We start from the raw sequence: 15,166 nt of genomic DNA, 5'->3' as shown, positions 1-15,166 counted from the left end.
TACTGTTTTTTTGAGAATATTTTGTTTTGTTTTTAGTGCATTTTGTTTTGTTTTTAGTGTATTTTGTTTGGAAGTCGGTTTTGTTTTTTTGAATTCACCACGCTTGCCGAAAAATAAATCCATCAGAAGTTTATTTATTTTGAACGACACGTTACAAATTGGACAAACAAAACAACTTGCCAGAAAGCAATATACTTCGAGGTGTTTTAAGATTGAGCAACAAATTGATTTTTTAAATGTAAAAATATGTTTAGATTTAGTTTAGGATTTTTTCTGTTCGTGACATTAAAAAAACAATGTTTTAAAAATACTATTAATATCTAATATTAACATGTATGTTGGAATTTAGTTTTGAAATAAAAATAACAATAATCTAAAAATCAGAGATAGAGTCGGAAATCAAGTTAATTGCAAGATATTTAAAAGGCAAAAACAGCGATTTTTCAGTCTTACGGTTCGTCATATTTTTAACAAAAATCAATGAAAAAACCATTTGCCACTCATAAAAAAAAATATTTTTAAGATATTTAGAAAAATGATCGATTTTATTTAAGCATGGAATTTACATAAAAAAACAATTAGTCAAAAAATGTAAAGTGTGTCGCTGCCGATAATTCTTAATCACAAATCAAACTAAAACGGTCGACATATTAAACTAAATTGAATTCTAAAACGCTTAAATTTAAATCGTAGAGCCATTGAGGCGATTAGCAGTCGCAGACAGAATTATGCATTCGGGCGCAAGTCAGCCGCAACGCCCGTTATGTGTTATTAATGTTAGCCCCAGACTCGATAATTGTCTGTGATGACCATCCACTAATGTGGTCAAAGTTCACGATAAATATACAAACTAGAAGTCTACTAAACCGTTATCCAAAATCTATTCTAAACAACTTACTTTAACACTGTTGTTTCAACAGTAGAGTCTGTTAACACCTACGCACCAATAACAGTTGGTTTTTACAGTGGTAGAGCCCGCTTTAACATCTTCGCACGAATGGGCCGCCTCGCCCGGTGAAATACCACGACCACACAGAAAACAGGCGTGAAGTGGAAGCAATTCCGCGTTTCGTCTGATGAGTGTGGTGCCGGAGGCCTTATTTTAGTTCCTTTTCTTAAGAGGAAAGGATGGGAAGGAAAAGTGGATTTGACGGTGAAGGAGACGAATAGGTAGGGGAAATGTCCATTTATGTGCGTCTCCTCCTCCGTCAATTAACGGTAGGCAGAGCATCTGCAATTGCGGATATCTATGGACAGCGGTCGCTTTCCATTTCGGTGGATTCAGGTAGCAGCTTGCTCGTTTGCCACCTTGTATTATAAAAAAAAAATAAACTGGCTAGTTTTTTGCAATACCATGACCTTCATAAAATTAAGTTTGGTTTATGCCCACAGGTTTAGATGTCCTTGTCTATCTATAATTGTACAATTAAAACAAATTAAACTTATGCTTCATAAAAACCTCTAGAATATACTCTGTAAAATGTAAGAGAGGAAATGTATGTATTTGACCCAGATCAGTATAACATAGTTTATGCTCTACCAAATTGCCAGGTTGAGTCGGATGAGTGGCACCATGCCAGGCTCCGGCATTCGAACCTCCTCTTACACCCGCTTAGTTACGTTTATTACATCCGCTTCGCAAAATATCCCAAAAATTTTAAGGGTGCCGTCGTAAAAATGAGATGTTTTCGCTTTACGCTTAGAATTTATTCTAGTGTGCAGTTTGAAATTTACGATTGCGGTTTTCTCTGTTTGTTGAATATAAGAATTATGTCAGTCGTTTATCTTGAAGTGTGATGGCTACTTTATAATAAAGGAGAACCAGTACCTGTGTTAGGGTAGGGCGAGGTGGGGCAACCGCCCAGGGCGACGTAAAAAGGTGCCACCGACGATTGCAGGCGCGGCGCGTTCGCCTTTATTCGTATTAGTTTGTATTGCAGTTAGGGGTGTCGAAAAATGCTCGCCCAGGGCGCCCAGGGAGCCCAGGGCGCCCATGGAGCCCAGGGCGCCCAGGGAGCCCAGGGCGCCCAGGGAGCCCTGGGCAAGATAGAGCTGGCCCTAGATAAGTTTAACATGAATTAACTGAACTAGATAACGATCTAGCTATTTTGTTAATTTGGTTTTTTGAAGTTCAGGTTTCTAATGTATTTAAAGAATTGGGTAATATTTTCCGAAATTATTACAAAAAATGTGTTAACTATTATAGTTTTAATTTATTAGTGATATAGAATTTTTGATTAATAGCATCGAATTAAATTAAATACCTAATAAATTAATAATTAATTGAAATAGATTCAACCGCGTCATTCATTAAAATGAACTATTAAATTGAAACAAAAGGATTAATTTAGATACAGAAATGCAAATTTGTGAACTAAATTTGAGGTTAGAGGTGAATTGCCGCTCTTAATAATAGCAAATCATGATATAACGAGTCAGAACAATTAGGAATATCAAATACTGGATTATACCAAATTCTCCATAATATTGGATTATGAATTTACGAAACAATTGACTCTCAATCACTAAAAAACCAAATGTTTCTTTTCGAAACTATGACATCATATTACATTAAAAATCCTTAAAAAATTTCGCTCGTTCTTTTGCATAATTAATAAATGTTTCAAAAAGTTTTAAAACGCACCATCATGAGAAATTTCGTAGCGTATTTTTCCATAAGCAAAAGAATCTTAAATTGACGACCCGGCACAAAAAATTACGTAAAAAAAATAATTCCTGCAGCATCGTGCCATTAAGAGTATATGTTCTAAGAAAATAAAATGGAACAGATATAGCGTGTACTTTAAAATAACTTAGTACCGATATTTAAGAAGTAATACATTTGTTTATTGCAGATTATTTCAAAACTAAATTTCTATACATTTATCTTCCTTGTAAAAAACATGAGTACGTGAAAATCTATATCTAGCGTAATCTACATACAGTCAGTTAAAATTTTACACACACACACACACAGTTTTTACTAAACAGTAGTAAACACGGAGCGTCTGTAGGCTTTAATAACATTGAACCATAAACTACGTAGAAAATTAAAAATGCGTTTTAATTATTCTGTACTTGCTCTTAACGATGTGGTTGAGAAGAATCTCACGGTAAGAATACCGTAACTTAAATGACGTAACTAGACGAAGTGTAACAAAGCGGTTAATTCCAGTATCATGCATCAGTAAGTCTAAATAAGCCGAGCAGAACTGGAAGGGAAGACGTCCAGCACTATCATTATCTGTCCGACAGGCGAGGTTCGTTCGCAATCAAGACGAAACAGAATCCCATTTCGTAAACAAGAAGACAGGTGCTTGCAGTGGGCAATCTCGTTTGTCCCAACTCGGCACTGTGTCGACCCACCGAAACACTAATTGAGCCATTTACCCTGTTAATCCAAGTCGCCGATTTAATTTGTGTCGGTTTTGTGCCTCGTACGACCGAACTATCTGCGTTACGGTCCCGTTCAGCCAAATAGCAGTTGTTTCTTAAAATTAACAGTTCGAGTTCGTTACAACTGTGTAATTAGTTCAGATTCTAAAACGTGATTTTACTTCAAACGAAATGCTACAATATTTCGATGTTTCAAATTTAAATTTGAAAAAAATCTGATGGCATTAACACTTTTTTTACATAACGCAAACGTTTCGCTGTTCTAAAATTAAATTTGGAAAAATTCCATTTTCAAAAACGGCTATATTCGATTGTATTCGTGACGTCACTACAAACGCATTCAGAGAATAAAAATTCAAATTTTTTTAAAACAAAAACTTTTACTGTCGTAGTATTTTAAATCAATCAGTTTCAACCGTTTTATGTAAAAAGATTTAGCTATGTTTCTGACTGGTTGAAAATTGAAAATATCGAAGAATAACTAAAAGAAAAATATTAAAAATGGAACACTTTTGACTAAACTATCGCATAACAATTGTGCGATTGTCGATTGTTTCGATGCCAATTCAACTGTTTACTTGCACAACTAAAAATCGAGTAGTGTGCGGACCTCTGTATAAGCTCATAGTAATCAAAGCGAGACTAAGCAGTTGTGCGATAGTTTAGTCTAAGGTGTGCGCGCTCAATTATTTGATGTAGACAGTAAATCTTAAAGCTGCTAACATGTTTAACGTTTAAAGTCACTGATTAGTTACTGTTGTTTTTTTGACCGACTTCCCAAAAGAAGGAGGTACTCAATTCGTCTGTATGTTTTTTTAAATTTTTTTTATGTGTCACGGCATAACTCCGCTGGTGGACCGGTTTTAATTTTGTTTTATCCGAAAGGTACTGCTTGCAGGTGGGTTCCACTTTTTTGTTTAATTTTTTATAATAAACCTAACTCATAACTCCGGCGGCCAAGGGCATTAAAGTGTACTTCACACATTTTAAATTTCTTGATATGCATCACGACGCCTGCATTCACCTAAGGCGTAATTACATGATATTCCCATAAGCTCTCATTTTATTACATCTAGAAATAGGGCATTGAACAAGTCTAAGTAAAGCTGGGAATATGGGACGAGAGGATTAGTGTTAGGGGAAGAGGTACGTTTAAATTAGGTCACAGTTTAGCTCGGCGTTGAGGAAAAATACATTGAAGTGATTTAAATTAAATTACTAGTAATTTTTAAACGCATATTTTGTACAATATTTAATAATAATCTGTCATCATCATCAACTTGCCCTTATCCCTTATGGAGGGTCGGCACAGTATGTGCTCTTCCATACATCTCTATCACCCGTCATGAAACCACTCCTTTCTTAAGCATATCCTCTTTCACACAATCCATCCATACTTTCTTCGGTCTTCCTCTTCCTTTGTAGCCATCCACATTCAATAACATTTAATAACAATTTATATAACAGAAATATTACTACTAAATCATACCAATAAGGTTTCCAATAGATAATAAATTGCACACGAGTATGTTTTTGTAACATTATTTTGACAGTGAAAACCGAAGTGAGTATACAAAAACAAAACTTCAAAAAATAGCAAAAAAGTATGGGACGCATCCAGACATTGTGCCATTTTAATCCGCTAAGAGATTACATCTTTACAAACGAATTAAAAAGCAATAATAAAACATAAATGAAATAAAAAAAACCAAAGTAACAAAGAAGCCTTTGTTGAAAACAGAAATTTTGTAACTGTAAGAGCGGGCGAACACGTTTGACTAAACTATTGTGCGATTGTCGATTGTTTAGTTACACAACTAAAAATCGAGTAATGTAACCTCCATACAAGCTTATAGGAATCAAAGAGACTACAGTTGTGAGATAGTTTAGTTAAATTATGCGCGCTTGTACACCTTGAAACAACTACCAAACTATCGGGGTTTTAATTTGACTTGTGTAGGCACGATCATAGAAAAGACATTACACAAGAATCCTTTAAAATTATCGGATTTCACTACTGTATTAATTTTTTATTGAAAATTTTACAAAATTTTAAATAAACACACAAATATGGTCCCGCAAAAACCATATGATTGGTTTGTCTGTGGGTGCCATACATGTATTATGCACATAAACCCTCATCTTTAATCACTTTATTAAAAAAAAAAAACATACCGTCGAATTGAATACCTCCTTCTTTTGGGAAGTCGGTCAAAAATGCGTTAAAACCCATTGCGTAGTTTTAAATAATTAAGCAGGCATAGACAGTGGGAAGCAGTGAGTTTTTTACTCTGTAGTAATTATTTTGTATTCTAATAACAACATATTAACGTATAATAAAAAAAAATATTCACAGCCTTACAAATAAACGCGGTATGTAATTAAACTTAGGAATAAACTGAGTATAAGCCAATATTAGTACAAATTTTGCTTATACTCTTTCCTAATTTTAACTTTATACCGCGTTTATTTGTAAGGCTGTAAGAAATTACAAGCCACAGCTTTCCTTCTATATTCATTTCTTTGGCACATTTTTTCTCGCAAACCGCTCGAAAGGGACAGGGAATGGAGCAATTCACGTTAATATCCTTTGCCGAGAATGTATCGTCTAATTACTGAAAACGGTCTGCTTTTTGTCATCCCTCACTTGCTTATGGACCTTATTTTTCTGTGGAACGTGTTCACTCTAATGAGTGGCTACGTGGCGAGTATCACAACGATATGGTAGAGTTAATGATCTCATGAATTGTCCGCTTTATTTCTGACTAGCTGTTCCCATGTGGCTTTATCCGCATTAAATTATAAAAAAGTTTATTTTTTTTACACTTGTCAGATTCTCAAAAATAAATATAGAATTTACCGTCACCATAATGATCTTGCTTCCTTAATGCTGGCAGCAGTTAAGGGTCCCTTTCCCACATGAATTTTTTTTCCCAATTTATTTACCCTCTAAGTTTAGTAGCGTGAAAGCACATAGCCTAAAGAAAGTCGTAAGTATAGGGCTTTTTTATTGAAATTGTACTGTGATTGCTGACATTTAACGCCACGAAGTAGTGTGCGTTTACGCTTTATTATATTTGTATAGATTTATTTAACCCCGCGACTCCGAGTGAAATTAAAAAAGTTCTGTGTTCTTCCAGACTATCCTCTACATTGCCTTTGATCAAGATCCGTTCCACAGTTTTGGCAACAAACATCAATCCATCTAAAGGCAATTGTAATATTAGTAAGATGCTATCTTATACGAAATGTTAAAAATAAATTAAATTTTATTTGTAACTAGCTTTCGCCCGCGATTCCGTCCGCGCGGATTAAAAAAAAAACAAATGGGAGTAGCCTATGTGTTCTTCCAGACTATCCTCTACATCTGTACCAAATTTCATCAAGATCCCAGCAGTTTAGGCTACAAACTCTAACAAACATCCATCCATCCATCTAAACTTTCGCATTTATAATAGTAGTATGATAGTATGATTGATACTAAGATTTTTTTATTTCAAATATTCATTTTATTAATAGTTAATTTTATAATTTCAGTAACAGTATTATTAATTAGAGATGAACTCTTTGGTAAATTAATAAACGATCAAATGGAAATATTAATAATTGTATTTTCACTTTATTGCTTCATTCGACAGATTGACATTCAAAATTATAGTAACAATATTTAATTAAATATTTCATTCAATCAGTGACAACTTTAATTACCAGTTGTGTTTGACATTTAATAAACAATAGTAATAATAGATACGAATGACTTTTTAAAAAAATATGACAGTCGAGCGGTAATACGAACAATACTGGCGAATTATTATAAAACGAATACACTAAGGCAACTACGTAAAATATATCGAACATTCCGTGGTGACGACTAGAAATGCACTGAGCTACTGACGGCTACAGAGCTTGTTAATGACTGCGCGACGGAGAGTCTCAGCGACTAAGCAATGACTTTTATGAAACTACCCCTCACTACTACTTCCGTTTCTATTATTTGGTAACACAATCTATTTTCAAGCGTAAAATTATTAATAACTAGTTACTCGCGTGTTCGTCCCCACTAATAAATAAATAAGAATCTTAAATCGGCCCAGTAGTCTTCGAGCTATTTCCAAATATATAAAAATACAAATATTCCCACTTTAATATTAATATAGACTATCTGTTCCCGTGTCACTTTTCCGCGTGGAATTATGAAAACTTTATTTTATTGTGTACATTTGTCAAATTTTCAATTGTAAATGTCAAAATTACCGTTACCATTATAACCTTGCTTACTTAATGTTGGCTTGTAGTTTATGATCCTTTTCCTGCATGATTTTTTTTTTCAATTTATTTACATATATAACCTATTATTTTTAATATATAGCCTAAAGCGTGTTGTAAGTGTTGGGCTTTTTGTTAAAGAAAGAATTATTCAAAAATATGCTGTGATTGCTGACATCTTACGCCACAAAGTAGTGTGTGTTTACGCTTTATTATTTTAGTATAGATAGATATCTGACCCTTTTACTAACGAAGTTAGAATGGACAAATTAATTCATGGAATGTTCATAATTCCTGTTGAAAGGAGAACTGTATTTGATATTGTAAAGATAAATCATGAACACGTTTCCGCCTTACTGTAGTTTGTCAACGTAAGCCAAGTCGGACGACGGGTCAAGATTTAGGCCGACTTGTGACCCCGGACAGAATGCTCCCATTATATTCAAATTACGCGTCCAGAACTACGCCGGATTGCTGAAACTGATTTAGTTGAAACGTAAAAGTAACACCGCTTGTGTCTCAGTTAGCTTGTCTATAATAATATTGTAAAAAGGAAAGATTTAGATTTTTGTACTTATCAAAAAACCTCAAAACTACTCAGCCGATTTTGAAAATTCTTTTATCATTAAAAAGGTAATTTATCTGTGAGTAACTTTGGTTTATTATTTTTTTAATTTACGTAATTGACTTAACATTTTTTATAATTATTTAAACGGTACGAACTCCACCTCAAAGTTCTAGGCGACATTACAGATACTATTTTTATTTACTACTATCTATCACATGACAAGACATTTCGTTATATTCTAAAATTCCGACGACAAAAATCAAAAGTAATAATCACGTTTATATCAACACCTTTGAAATTATCCATTTAAAGAGAACAAGAAATAAAGGTAACAGCACAAAAAGCTTGAATTCCCCGCGGACAGAAAGACGTGATAATCAGGCAACATTGCGTTGGTTATTTTGACAGTTCTTTGACTGCGAGAGAACAGTTCCCGAGTCCCGGAGCTCCTCTGGGAAGAGCTGTCACTAAGAATACTATCGGATTCTTCTCGTTATCTTACAAACTATAAAACGTGAATCCCCATCGAGATGTCTGAGTATTTTCTACATAATTCTGTTATATTTTACTGTCAACATACAAATGGTAAAGAAAATATTTATAGATTTATTTTATAGACATGTACTCGTATGTGTTAAAAAAATAACTAGTTAAAAATTTACACATTTCAAACATAGGTTTAAGCCTTTCTAAAACTTTAACCTCAACAAAATACATGGAAACAAACAACTAACAGAGATTAATTTAGAGCGAATTTCCATTTCGAAAACATTTGTTTTTATATAATCCAATAGAACTTCGAGTATTACTTGAAAATTGCAAAATACAGTTTCAGTGAAATCAAATACAAAATATGTCAAAAGCTAAAAGTACTATAAAAGTAATTTTCCCTTATACATAACATAAAATTTATCCTCAGACTGACAAAAATTCGGATTTCCAAAACCGACTTATAATGATTGTGAAGAGTACATCGCTGCATAGTCTGCATGCACCAGTAATAATATTCAAAGGCAGCCAGCAACCTACGAGCAGAGGGAATACGCTCTGTGGCCACACATAATGAGGGGAATCCTGCTTTGCGGGGGCTTCACATTTTTATATTCAAATAGATTTATAGTACAAAAAGGCTTGTAAGCCTTACTGGAACAATTTAATTATACATTGTAATATATTTTATAATCTATCACATTCGACATGTATTGTAACTATCAGAGGTAATAAAATATGTATCCTTAAGAGAGGGCGCACATCTTTGACTAAACTATCGCACAACTGGTGTGCGATTGTCAATTGTTTCGCAGTCCGTTTAGTTACACAACTAAAAATGTAAGCGAAACCAAACAGTTTTGCTACACTTTAGTTTCAGGTGTGCGTAAGCTCTGAATAATTTTTAAAAAAGAATATCAAGTCACATCAATAGTGTTAGAACTCCAGACGTTTGGAGAAAATTGGAAATATTAAAACCAATTATTATAATACATAACAAATTTAAATGTTAACAACGATAGAACAATTATTGTTCTACCAAACTAACTAAAGACGTGAGCATTAACAACATGACTTACAAGGCATTAATTAATACATTCAGAATAACAAAAGCCAGTAATTAATATGCGATTACTCGTTTACATAATCTTAACTAAGTTAATTCAGTATAACATTTAACCGACAAGCTTGTTAAAGCCTCGCGTGAGCTGTAGAATGTTCATACCGGAAGTCTGAGCCTACTCCAAACGTGTCGAGTTAACGCGTAACTTTTACTTCAAAGATCCGCCGCTTGTTTGCTGAATTGACGCGAGCTGTTTGTAAATGGAATTTAAAAGTTTACACAGCTAACCGATGCACGCACGGTTTTTAGTACAAAACAGGTTAATGACGAAGGGTCTGTAAACTGCGGGATATCGTTATACTACAGTTGTAATAGGTTTTAATTTGACTGGAACTAACGGAACAATCACTATCTTCCCTTCTTATCCTACTTCGTAGGATAGAAACAACAGTTTTGCGTTCACCAGATAACTGTATCATCCGACATCTCAGTAAGCACTCCCTTCTTGATCATAGTACCTTTCATATCCATTTCTTTTTTAGGTCTACCTCTACCGGTTACCACAAAGGATTTTTTTGTAGTAAATGACAGTGCCCCTTCTTGGGACGCCAGTCCTATCATTTCTAATGATGTTATAGTTAGAGACCTTCATTCCCTCATTGTTGGTTTGAGAAATGTTTCCCGCGCGAGTAACACATCGACTTGGTCGCGAAGGAAGTTATGAACTTCACCGTTGTTCCCTAATACCGTTCGAGGTAATAAAATGCTACGCTATTTACTCATAAACGTGGTTTAGGCTGAGCGCCATCCGCGCTCGGCTACCTCAATCCCGGTGCAGATGCAAATGCCTCTTCTAGGCAAACAGTGACAACTCAGTCAAAACAGGTATCACACTCATAACTAGAGATCTAATTAAAACTAGCATTATAATGAGTGATTTAAATTAAACGCCTAACAATAATTTCATACTTAAATCCCTGATACGGATGGTGTTAAACCTCATGTAAATAAAACAAGGGACGAGGGAACTCGAGGTGTGTCGGTGTCGGAAGTAGGCTGTTATCCTGTTTCCGGTGGATACGCCCTACCTGTCCGACACTCGTCGTTTGTATTTACTTTGTTACCACGCTACTTGTTTTTCTTTATGTTAGTGTACTAACGAATATTATATCTACATATTGATACGACTGTTTGGTGTTGGTTATACTCTTTAAATAGTACAGTTTTTCACAACAATTCTAAATATTCAGATGTATCTAGGAGAGAAGAGAGTATACTAAAATTGTTTATTATGTTTATTTTAAAATCTGTAAAAAACTGAAGAGATTACCTAACCTTCTATGAAAATGTTCTATGAAATTCATAATAAACTTGTCTTTACTTTCTTAAGTAGGTAATGTAAAAAATGAGCTAAAATGTTAGAGGGTTTGTAAAAAGTAACACAAATTCTCTAAACATAAAGCTCTTCCTCTAAGCGGTGGCCGAATTATATTAGGGTTCGCTTCACAGTCTACCCGTATCTTAAATTTGGCTGATCTTTACCGCCGTCACGGGTCAGTCCACTTGCGTTTTTGTTTAAGTAATTCGGTGGATATTCTGGTGTAAGAATATTCTATTTTATACATGATAATCGTGTATATAAACGCAAAAACGAAACTTTAGTTGCAAAAAACTTTAATTTACGTAAGTTTTAACAAAGATTAGTGCAAACGCGTGGGTTATTATAAAGTTTTCTTTAAACATATTAATAACATTGTTTAAATTGATGTACAGATCAACAATAACAACTAACGCTTTCTATGTTATTTGAGATCCGTAATGTGAACCAAAAAAGATAAGGTCATTAAACTATTATAAACCAATAAAAGCGTGCATTAATTTGTGTAAATTTTTCATAAAATAAAAAGAGCCATTAAAGAATCAATCTTTCGGAACGGACGAATTCAGGAAACGAATACAGTCACGTTTCGGCCGACTAATGAATACTTGTCATTTCGAATTCATCATTAATAATAGATTTCAATCACACGGCCGCTATTCGATTGGATTTTAATTTGCCTACGTTGCATTCGCTTCGGGATTCAATTGATTCAATCATCTCTTTATCTCATTGTTTAGGAATTACTGTAACTCATTTTCTGGAGTACTTCATTGTTTGTCTATGCTAATATAATAAAGCGTTAACACACACTTCTTTGTTATGAAATCACACAGCAATCGCAGTATATTTTTGAATACTTATCAGTGTAATTAAAAAAACACTTAGGACACGCGTTAGGTATATATTACACTGTATTTTAACACTTAAATTTAGATGGTGAGTAAATTTGATAGAATTGTTATGCGTGATAGGGACTAAAACTATGAGCCTGTGCCAGGAAATAATCAATATATCTATAGTTACTTAAATTCTCAGCTAATAGTAAAAGGTCTTCATTCTCGTTGGGACATTTAAATTTACGTGATGAAAACAATAAAAGAGCCGTATGAGAACAGCTAGTTTTTGTAGAGGCTCGATTAGTCTCATTACAAATACCAAAAAACATTCAATAACAATCTTTCTATATAAAAGCTAAGCAATAAAAATCACTTGACTCAAATAAGCAACATTTCTTCCAACAAATTCACTCCATTTACGTGTTTGAAATATTCACGTCGATTAAATTAACCTCAAGAGCAATAGAAAACGTTCGATATTTTACGTCGGACCCACTCCGAGCTATACAAAATTACCTTATCCGTACGGACCACTAGGAAATAAAGCAATCTCAATGTAACCATTTCTCAGACGTAGCGAACTACATTTCTATAGGGCAGGGTAATTTCTATACGAATGCTTTCTGGCGTCGTACTAAGATTTATTTATTGAATCATGTAACTGCCGAGATTTCTTCGTACCAATTAAGAATGGATAATTGGATTTTTCAATAATAATAATTTCTTGCTTCGATCAGCATCAACTGATCGAAATTATACACTACAAGTGTCAAAATAGTTAAAAACAAGTATGATTTCTTTTAATATAAACTAATCATTATTAAACTATTAAAATACATTACCTACTTAATTCAATTGTTACAAAAAAAATGTAGCATTTTAGTATCAGAAAACTTTTAAAACTACATCCTGTTTTAATGAAGTAAAATATCCTGCTAAAACAATCTTCAGCTAATGACAATTTATAATGAATTCATCTGTGCGAGTCGCTTCTGCTAAGACGAGGTAAGCACTTACGCCTGTCACTGTGTTGGCGAATTAATCACCATCACAATCAGCGACGTCGATCGCTGACACAGACAAGCTACTCATAGAGCAAGCATTAATCAGCTCCTTGTGATTGCCTTTTAAGATTCTCTCTAGTTTAATTGTTAGAATAATCGTTTCTAGGAATATCTTCATATTAGCTACTTTAAAATTGGGTATTAACCGTTTCTAATTAACAATGTTGACTTTATTATGACGATTGAGAATTATTTTCCTTTTCACCCTTTTTCTCATAAGGATAGGTTGGAAAGAAAACGTGGATTTGACGGCGGAGGAGACGCAAACGAAGGGGAAACATCTTTATGTGTGTCTCCTCCTCCGTCGATTAATGGGAGACAACGGATCCGCTATTGCAAATGTCTATGGGCAGCGGTCGCTTCGCCATTTTGGCGGATTAAAGTGGCCGCTTGCTCGTTCGCCACCTCATAATAAATAAATAAAAAATAATTACCAATCGTTACAATTGGTAAACCTTTTAAGATTTAAATACACTGTAAGCCTATTAAAGCGCCAACAGCCCAACAGTTAAGGGTACGGGTGATTTCCGTACAAGTGGTCGAGGGTTCGAAATTTGTAAACCATTCCAATAAGCCTTTAGCTTAGTTAATGGCACAATATTAGTAAATTGAAATTTGAATAAAAAACATATGGTAACTTAAAGAAGAATTATTCAGTCCGAATGGAACTTTATTTTAAGATAAATCAGTAATACCGTAAAGGTACAAACGCCATGTTTTGGACAGCTAAAACTACCCAATTAGGTACAAAGAACTAATCAGACTCGTCTTGTTCATTCGCAATTAGTGTTTGTGAGACAGATTTCCTGCACGCGAGCTCCCGCCTATAGACAACCGTTGCCATGCTTACATTCATAGCAACATTAATTACACGTTCATTCATATACTTTGCTTTATTTGCTTTGCTTCTCAAACTTTCTCTTTCATTTCGTATTTACTTCTCATTAGTGCAATTGCTTCAAGCTGCCGAACACTTGGTATGCTTTTGTATATCGCCAGTAATAAATATTTTACGAAACTCGAAAGTTTTAAAAACAATAATTACACACAATTAAAGTAAATAATAGTCGAGATTTTTCTATAAGAATTATTAGCTTTGTTTTGACAAATAAAACAGGACACAAAACACATAATTTTCTTATATATTTCATGCCCTAAGATGTAATCATCGATGAATCTGACGTGGATTTATTCAAGAATGAAAGTAAGAAAAATAGGGCCAATAGTTTTATTATTGGCATAATTCTCCATATAAGTTATTACCATAATACTCCGCTCACTCGGAATCGATTCTCTAAGAATATAAGCTCCTACTTACATATTAATTATTTCTATTGTTCTGATAGTGAGTGTATAGTCTAGGATCTCAGGATTACTCGAATCTATTTGTCTTTGTACAATTATTACGTCATTTATGTGTTAGTATAACTGATTTGGAACAAACTAAAAAATTAATATTGTTAATGATTAAATATTGTCTATTTTGAACTATAGCGTATTACCGTTTTTTTCATTTTTAGGTTGCTTCAAATATCTTGTCTATTATCAATTCAAATAAGAACAAGCAAAATAGTAACATTAATCTGGATTCAAATTCTCGATATTGGTTTATTAAGGTGATATTACCGAAATACTGTTTGATTGTTGTTAGAATTTCCTGGCAGTGAAATATAACAGAGTATTATAAAATATTTCAAAGACCAAATGTGTAACAATTTCCAAGCGCCTGTATGGCGGCTATTCTGTTGGCCAGTGATGAGACAGCGGATTGTTGCGATCGATGGCCCCTGTTCGGCTATGCAAATAGCCCCTCAGCGCTACGGGCGTAGCGGTTATCCTCGATATGTCCATCGTTTTTGCAGATTGATCCGAAATAGACTAACATACCCGATTTTGTGTCGACGCTTTTATTTTGTTGATACAAAATTTTGTATTTCGTTGTAAGGAATCTTTATTTATTTAGTTTATGATATACGAAACTATATACGAAGGTCGACTTTAAAACTAACCGAAGATATTGGTTGTTTGATTGGTTGTTATATCTAGGAAGGAGAAGTATTAATTTACTTTTATTTTAATACTTTTGCACGTTTTGCTTCCTAT

General features: G+C 33.9%; 1 protein-coding gene across 1 annotated transcript in view; it reads right to left on the bottom strand.

The window, feature by feature from the left end:
- Positions 1 to 15,166, bottom strand: part of LOC106100140 — a 158,247-nt gene that overhangs the window by 84,028 nt on the left and 59,053 nt on the right. The window lies entirely within an intron of this gene.

The sequence above is a fragment of the Papilio polytes genome, unplaced genomic scaffold (assembly GCF_000836215.1).
Source record: "Papilio polytes unplaced genomic scaffold, Ppol_1.0 DF824069.1, whole genome shotgun sequence".
In the NCBI taxonomy this organism is placed as follows: domain Eukaryota; kingdom Metazoa; phylum Arthropoda; class Insecta; order Lepidoptera; family Papilionidae; genus Papilio; species Papilio polytes.
Note: the sequence above shows the minus strand (reverse complement) of the source record. Positions and strands in the feature narration are given on the sequence as shown.